Source organism: Varanus komodoensis, unplaced genomic scaffold (assembly GCF_004798865.1).
Source record: "Varanus komodoensis strain SLA01 unplaced genomic scaffold, ASM479886v1 scaffold17, whole genome shotgun sequence".
In the NCBI taxonomy this organism is placed as follows: Eukaryota; Metazoa; Chordata; class Lepidosauria; order Squamata; family Varanidae; genus Varanus; species Varanus komodoensis.
In genome coordinates, this window is record NW_025335505.1 from 11,538,821 (window position 1) to 11,546,920 (window position 8,100).

Below are 8,100 nucleotides of genomic sequence, written 5' to 3' on the forward strand. Positions count from 1 at the left end.
ATCGATGGCAAAAGAAGAAGGGGACGGCAGAGGATGAGGTGGCTAGATGGAGTCACTGAAGCAGTTGGTGTGAGCTTAAGTGGACTCCGGGGGATGGTGGAGGGCAGGAAGGCCTGGAGGAATGTTGTCCATGGGGTCGCGATGGGTCGGACACAACTTCGTGACTAACAACAACAACACCTGCATGAATAGGGAAATAGAGGGTAAACCCTGGAACTTGTGAGAATCCTCCCTGTATGGGTATTGTAAATGAACTGGAAGGAGTGCTAAATACACTGGAACAATCATTTAGAGGCAATTTTGTATGAAACTGTACTTAAGCCATCCTTTAGAAAAATGTATTCTCTTGGACTACAATCCTATGTTGAGCAATTGCAATGACATTCAATAGGACTTACTGCTTAGTAAACTTGTAAGGGTTTACACACACACCCTATTCGCATACTACGTTTAAGAAGGGCTTCAGAGTACAGCTTAATAATATTCTCCACTCAGTCTTTTCTTTCATTTGATATTTTGCACTGTTTTTGATGCTTGTTTAGCTGGTTCATGTGTCTGCTAGTATACCAAGAAGATCAAAGGACCAATTTGTAACACAAACAGCATATTGATTGTTTAATGCCATCTGGCAAACAATGCTCCATGTGTAATAGCACTAAGATTGGCTTATTCATCCTTCATCAGGAGGAGGATTACAATAGCATGGCTGAGAATAGCCTTTATGCTGTTTACGGTGTGATTAATTTTATATCACATCACAATTTCACTCCGGTGAAATGGAAATACTTTGTCAATCATACAGCAACTTGAATTTATTAGTGATTCTAACTCACATTCTTATTTTTTTTTAAAAAAGAACAAACTAATTCCCAAAATGATGTGCTTGCTTAATTTTCATAGTATGTGTGGCATTTAACACTCTTTCAATGAGCTACATAGTAAATATTTTATGGCCAACAACTGGTTTGATGACAGATCATCCACCACTGTTCAAAGAAAGACATAAATCAACACCTGCTAACCACATCCCCGATATCCTGTTAGACACAAACAGAATAAGCCAAACTACTACTGCTTTCTTGGCATTTGTTCTTCCAACAAGAACCACCCATATTATGTCATAAAATTAGACAAATCTCCACCACCACCACACTAAAAATAATTCTTTCCTACACTATAATTGTTTTGTTCCACTTTCTTTTGATTGGAATGTTAACTCTAAATTTCATTTCCATGACTTGAACTAGGACCCAATAGGTTTTTGTGGTGTCTGAGCAAAGGACCATGCACACTCACATATGAAGAAAGCTGTGTTGTCTGCAGTTAAGGCTGTTTGTGCATGCACACTGTGAAGTAGCAGTTCCTCCTGCTGCTCACCACTGCTATTACTGGTTCTCTCTTCTCTTGATTTCAATTTGGGCTCAACCAGGTGCACAGAGAAGGAGAGCAGACTCCCTGTACTCACTCACCCCAGTCCTTCCATCGATGCCCAATGAAATAACGACAAGAAGGGGTAGCAGGAAACTACTGTTACACTGCCATGTTTTAAGCCCTTGGGAACGAGTAAGTCCAGGCAGGTAAGCACACTTGGCAGGAAAAGGTAATCCTTTTCTTTTTCGACTTTTATCTACTGTCAAGACATACCATCTCTAAGTATCCTAAGATTTAACTATATTAACTCCACTTCTCCTGTCAAAAGGGATGAGGCTATTAGTGGCCACTAGCCCTTCCTGGCTACATGCTACCTCCTTTACCAGAGGTGGCATGCCTCCATGTGCCAGTTGCTGAGGAACTTGGGCAGGAGGAGATCTTGCACCCATCCTGCTTTAGGGTTGCTGTGGTTAGCTGGTTTGCCATGCTATGTACAGACTGCTGGACTAGATCGACCTTTGCTCTGATTCAGCATGACTTTTCTTTATGTTCTTATGTTCTTAGATACCAGAGTGTACATCATATATATGATTCATTGGGGAAATCAACACATCCTTCTCAGGAGAAGCATGGAATCCAAAACATCTATCCATCCCTATTAGTCTCCCAAATCCAACCATAAGCTCTCGCTCCCTTTCTTTCACTCAAAACCTCTCCATAAGAACATGGAAGTGGTCCTCCTGTAACAGACCAAAGGCTTATCCAATCTGGCACCATTTTTCTCACAGTGCAAGCAGATGCCTATGGAAAGTTCGCAGACAGGACATGAAGGAAAGAACCTTTCTTCTGCTGTTGTGCCCCAGGAGTAGGTTTCAGAAACATGCTGCCCCTGACTCTGGTAAGATAGTAACTAGCAGCCATGGTGGACAAGAATAAATGATTTTTTAAGGGTTGGATTAGATCTGTTTTTAGCTGTACATTAATATGACTTAGTGGTAAGATTTGCACCATTGTTAAGGAAATATATGGAAATATTTCAGCTGGGATTTGGAGACTTGTTTTAAATAACTGATTTGAATTTATATTTTTGTTGGTTTAAATCACAATTTAAATCAGTCCACACTGCTAGTAGATAAGGATCCCAAGATGGCATAACTCCTTGAAAAGTGTGCATTACTTTTTGGAATATGGAACACTGGGGTGACTGTAATGGAAGTCCCAAAGCCCCCAGGAATCTGGATTTACAGAACATCCATGCACTAGAAACTACATGTTCCAGGACTGCTTGCATCCATGACATAAAATATAAACTTATGAGAGTATCCTAATGCATGAACCTGAAATACATTGCTTCCACAGGACCTTCTGGCTAAGTAATCAAGATCCAGATAAAACTATATATCCTAAGAGTCCTGGGTAATTCACCAAACTCAGATGATCAGCTAACATTCTTATAGAAATCATGCTCAATTCATAATGTACCTGATCATTATTTATTGGGGGGAAAGTGCATTCAGTAGCCCCTAATAATAAACTTCAACAATGTCACCACAAAGGTATCCCCTAGGTTTTCTAAATGATCAGAAAAACAAGCACCAACTGCTTTATTTAATCAACGGTGTAACAGTAAATAAGGAGAAAACAAGAAAAATTCACCTGAAAGACCCAGTCATAATCATATAATTGCTACATGGAATTGATAGTGTCTCATAGACCAGCAGTATTTCAGATATCCTGAAAACAAGCCCCAAAGGTTTTGTTTTTACTCAAACTGGAAACAAACACTCTTTTTAAAAGGATTTTTTATGTTGGAAAATTGCACACAAATAGTCTATGTACTGATTCGATCCAACTTATGTTTGACACAAAATGTATTCAGCGTTCGAACAGCCCACACAAGAAGTCTCTCCTCACCTCAGGGCAAAACAGCTGTCTCTGCTCTCTGATACAATTTTTTCATAGCACTGAAGGAAGGAAAAGTCATGCTAGACTGGCAAAGAAAGGACCACAGCCTTAAAGACCATGATCTACTACACTCTTTAAGTTGGTCAAACGTTACCCAAAGGAAGCAAATCTCAACTTTCAGCAAAGTTTTATAACTTTCAGGTATATCCTGGGCTCAAAGGGTTTTCAAGGCAATTCATATCTGAACCTCAAAATGATATTGCGCCAAACTCAATGAGGGATGTGCAAACTCAAGCAAAGTAAATTTGTCAAAAATTGTAGTATGTTTGTATTCAGAAAATATCTCACATGGGAGAATTTTTCAGTGCATACAGAACTGAGTTGTGCCTAGAGAGACCTGGATACACAAGCTTTGCACACCAGATTCATATTCGATTGCAATCTTCTTTATTACTAGTGCTGCTACTACTACTACACTGATATCCATTATATTTTTCCATTTGTATGGAAAAATATAAATTTTCCATTTATATTTTTCCAAGATGGCTTACGTGGTGGTCCTCTTCTTCATTTTATTCTCACAGGTAGTTTAGGCTGTGATTCACTGTCTGTCTTAATGTCACCCATGGCTGAGTTGGGTCTAAACCTGGATCTCTATATCCTGGTTCAGTACTCTGACCACTCTACCGCACCAGCTTTCCAGTTGTGTAATTCTGATAATTAGCCGTCCTGAGGTTATGCAAAGGACAGCATAGAAATGTTTTAAATAAATAAATAAATAAATAACAGGGCAGTGTAACATAGAATCATAATATAGTAGGGCTATAAGGGGCCATGAAGGCCATCAGGTCCAACCCCCTGCTGTTGTAGGACACCCGTTTACACCATCCCACTCAGAAGGCTGTCCAGTTTCTTTTTGAATGTCTCTAGTGTGGGGAAGCCCATGACCTCTCTATATTTTTTAATGTCTATAGTGTGGAATAGCCTCACAACCTCTGTATGTGTGGACATATCCACACCATCCAACTTGTTATCATCTATGACTTGTTTCCTTTTGGCCTGAAAGCACAACCATCTGTTCTCTCAAATATGGAAAACACATTTTTGATGGGTAGAGGGGTTTCTATGTTGTGACGACACTAACCCAGTCTACATTTTAGTTGTGCTCTTCTTCCATAGTGTAGGGAAAACATAGGAAATTAATCAACATGTCCAAGGTTGATTTGAATGATGTGTCTCCCTCACCACCCAATGTACATCTGGACATAGTAAGGGACTTAAAATCAGTTACCCAGGGAGATACCATATTCAGCAAAATGCAGTTTAGTTCATTCATTCATTCACTCCTGCAGCGAGGGAGAGAAGTTCAAGCCAAAGACTACATAGGTTGAGAATTATCACTGCAATGCAAAGCCCGAAAAGGCCCAAAAAGTGAAAAAACTGGAAGCACAAGGAGTGACCATCAGCACTTCTTTCTGTTGCCCATTCAAGGTGCAGGACAAGATCAGTATTGTTTGCAACAAAGTACAGGTAAAGTGAGCCTTTAAGCAAAAGAAATAAGCTGTGAATAAATATAGTTGATTTATTTACTTAAGAGGAAGAACGTTTACCACAGTAGACACATTTCAACTAGTACCAGGCAGACAGTCTTCGAACACTGAAGAGATTTATGGCACTGAAAGCCATGCGACAACAAATGGTGGCATTGTCATACTCCAGCTTGCTGGCCAGTAGCATACTGAACACTTTTTAAAGATCACCTTGAAGCATGTTCCTGGCTAGCTGCAGCTCTGTCTACCTAGTAAATTGAGACTCTGTAGCGTGCAAGGCCATATCAACGGCCAAGTAATCGGGAACAGATGCAAGCCTTTTCTGGAAAAAGGGAAAACCTGGCACAGTTCGCATATATTGGAATGTATCTCGCCTTTATGTTGAACGGAATAATAGAAACACATACCTAACAACACAGGGGAGAGCCCCCTCTCCATTTTTACACTACAAAATAAAACATGGCTGTTTAAACTGCGATGTTATTTAGAGAGGGAATCCAACAAAAGCACTCTAACAAACATCAGATGCATGCAGCTTTATGTCCGCTACCATTTTATATTTTAGTATGTCAACAGAGAACATCAACTTCCTCCTTCACTGTCCTTTCACCCTGACATCCAGTTTTATCTCCAACAAAAAACACCTAATTGAAATGTGGAGGATGGTCTGCCATTGTCCTTCTCTCATTTAAAAAACAACAACGACTCTGTCTCAATGCAACCAGGCTTCTTCCTGAAAAGGTCAAAACACCCCCAATATACAAAAGTGATACTCTTACTGATAGAGTTTACATGGAACATATTACGCTGATACACTGATACTTGCCTCTTGGATACTCACTAGGAAATTTGGGGGTAAGAACTAAGTTGGACAGTACCTGGTAATTGTTCATACTTCCCTAGAGAGGCCCACATCTGTTTAAAAGTTTAAATATTTTTAACATACACTTTTGAAAACAGTTACTCTGCAAATGATTTTACTTGAGAAAGCACAATGGCACACATAACCAGATGAGCATGGTAAGTGGGGTAAAAGGACTCTGCTATGCTTCATATTGTATAATCATCTTTGTAGTCACCTTTCTTCACTTGGACAGAAATATTCCCCAGGGCTATAACTGTTGTGACAGATTATTCCCCACCAATAAACCACATAACTTTGAGGATGCATTCTTATACATGTTTAGAAAGAAAAAAAATCCTACAATTCCCAGCATAGCTGGCTGAAGGGATTCCAGAAGTGGTAGGAAACTAGTATATAATTTTTTCACAGCACGTGAACCTTCCAGTAAAATTATTTAAAAACAATAAAAATAATTTGAATCCTAAAAGTTTTAAAATCATGACTTGCTGGAAGCTTTCAGGGGCTAAGCACAGTGAGCGCACTGGTGCCTGTGAGCACCATGCTGGGGACTGAAACATGAAATTAAGTTCTCAAATGTCACCTTTAATGGCTCAGGTTATCAAATTTTTGATTCTCACATTCCTTAACATTTGGGATACCCCTTCAATTATTAGTCCTTCCCTTCCATCATAGTTACTCCATTACTGTACCCTTCTTATCCTGGCACCCTCCATATGAGTTGAAAATGCTGGCTGGAAATGATAGGAACTGTACTCCAACACATCTAGAGAGCATCAGGTTGGTTAAGTCTGCCTTAATGAATCAGTTTAAAATATCTAATTAGGCAAAAGAATGAAGCTATCATTTCAAAAGCACTCTCCTTCATAAGCACACACTAGAAAATAATCTGATATTGTTCTGCTCTGGCTGCTAGTACTAGTGTAGTGTGGGATTGCCTTTCTGTTAGTTCTGCATTCGTCACATTACTTGGGTTTTCCACTCAGCAAGCACCAAAATGCCTTTTCTAATATTAAGTTCTTCCTCTTCCATTTAGGGATTTCAGTGGAGAAGGGGAACACTCCTTGAAAAGTCCTGAACCTTGACCCTTTAAATGTCTACATGGTCTCTTTACAGTTGATTGTTGTTCTTATGTGCTGTCAAGTCATCTCTGACTTACATGAATGCAAGTCTCTCAGAATTTCTTATCCATGACAGCCCTGCTCCGCTCGTGCAAATTCAAGGCTGCAACTTCCTTTATGGAGTCAATCCATCTCGCATTTGGTCTTCCTTTTCTTCTTCTGCCTTCCACTTTCCTTAGCATGGTTGCCTTCTCTAGTGAGTCTTGCCTTCTCATGATGTGCTCAAAGTATAACTCCAGATCGTAATGTTTATCCTTTGACAAAGCTGTTTCCTGCAACATTCCAGGGGAACACCTAATGGGTGCCCCAGTCTTTCTGGATATCTTCCCTGGATACAAGGAAAGTGAAAAGTTGTTTGAAAAAGAGAATCACTCAAGGTTTGAAGTAGCTGCTCTGCTGTACTTCACTCTATGATGAAAAGTTGTTGGACTGAAGCTTTTCCCGATCATGCTCTCCCTCGTACACACTCTTTCTCTCCGTGTTTTTCTCTTCTACAGTCTTAAAATACTGAGAAATTATTGAGGGCTGAGGGCTGTTGCAGTTGTACGACATTTGTTGTTTCCAATATTAAAGCTAACTTTGATGCAACTCCTGTTTTATTGTATGGGTTTTTTGCTTCAGTTTTTCTTGGGTTTAAGTCAGGAGTCACTGTTTTTATTGTACCTTGACCTTGTGTTTGGTTGGTGGAGAGTAAATAAACATATTACAGCTGTCAGCTGAATTACCCAACTATGTACATTCCTACTATGAAAGCCATTTCTCTACCTCATCTTCATTTGCTTTTTCACATGCAGATCTAGTCTTATGGAAAAATTGTGGCTTTTGTATTGCTGGAAAGCAAAACTTGTGGAAAATACTCTGACCTTGTCACAGTTAATTGCCCTCATGGTAATTTTTATTTCTCCATAGATTTGCTTTGGACTTTGACATTGCCAAAAACAGCAAAATGTCAATATAATCAGTTACCGCTTTCAGAAATTTAGCAATGCTGCATTTAGGTACCTTGGAATCTTGCAAACTGTTTGATCGTCTTAAGGTTCTGCCTTACTTCTGAAACAAGCTGTAATGTGAGGAAAGTATTAATTAAATGGTCTCTAGTCTGGTCTCTAGATTATTGGAGAGTTAAGTAGGCTCAAGATTAAGGGCAAAAGCTTATACAAGGTTTTAGAGATCTGCCCTTAAATCAAGTCTTCCACACCTTACACGTATTTAGTAGAAAGTAATGTTCTACAATCATGGATCATCTCCCCTTTAAAAAAAAATGGGGTGATGCTTGCTATTGTTTTTCAAA

The 8,100-nt window shown here is 39.4% G+C and overlaps 1 protein-coding gene across 1 annotated transcript in view; it reads right to left on the minus strand.

Moving 5' to 3' along the window:
• The window catches only part of PIEZO2 (piezo type mechanosensitive ion channel component 2), a 263,275-nt gene that overhangs the window by 207,707 nt on the left and 47,468 nt on the right, over nucleotides 1–8,100 (minus strand). The gene's annotated exons all lie outside the window — the stretch shown is intronic.